The sequence below is a fragment of the Bison bison genome, unplaced genomic scaffold (assembly GCF_000754665.1).
Source record: "Bison bison bison isolate TAMUID 2011002044 unplaced genomic scaffold, Bison_UMD1.0 scf7180017864280, whole genome shotgun sequence".
In the NCBI taxonomy this organism is placed as follows: Eukaryota; Metazoa; Chordata; class Mammalia; order Artiodactyla; family Bovidae; genus Bison; species Bison bison.
The window spans coordinates 7,811,778-7,812,576 of record NW_011494852.1 but is presented as its reverse complement, the minus strand read 5'-3'; positions in this window follow the sequence as shown (position 1 = coordinate 7,812,576).

Genomic DNA, 799 nt, shown 5'->3' with positions numbered 1-799 from the left:
GAATTAATGATGTGGGGAACGTGGTATCTAGTACACAGTAAAGCCCTCAATACACGGGCCTTGCTGTTACTATTCATCCTCCAGTCACATATCTTAGCAAATCAAAGTGCCTGTGCTGAAGTCAGACAAAAATGAGTTCAAGTCCTGCTTTATTCTTGCTGTATCTTTAAACCCGATTACCTTTAACTTGGCTTCTCCGTGCCTCAGTGTCCCTTCCTGTTAAACGGTGAACACAACTGTTTCCTCAATGGAGGATACTTGGAGATGGAAAGGCACTTAGCACTTGGTGAGCTCTCGGTCAGGCTGGCGGTGGAACAGCCCTGTCTATTACATGATTCAACGGGGAAGGAAGGGAGAAGGCGGTGGGGGAGGTGAAAAGGGGTGTCCTGAGGGCCCCTGGAAAGGTTGGTCGGGCGAGGCTGGGGATAGGAGCTGACAGCCGATGCTTTAACCCTTCCAAGGCCGCGCCTCTCTCTCCCTACAGTCTAGTCACCGTTCTCAAGGAGGGAGGCCTGGGAAGGACAAGGCTTGGGTGGAAGACCCACGTATGGCGCCGAGGTTGGACTGGGGTGAGGGACTGGGGAGTCATTCTGCCCCCGACCCTCTGCCTCCCCTAGCCGGGGAGACCCTCGGGGCTCAGGCCATGCCCACGGGGAGCGGGGGAGGGATGCTCAAGCAGGTGGGAAGATGCTGGAGGGAGGGGCTATTGGCCCCCACGCCGCTCACCTGGCCCCGCGGCCGCCGGTGCCGCTGTCCCCGCTGCTCGCCGTGGCCGACCGCCCTCCCTGTCGGTGTCCTC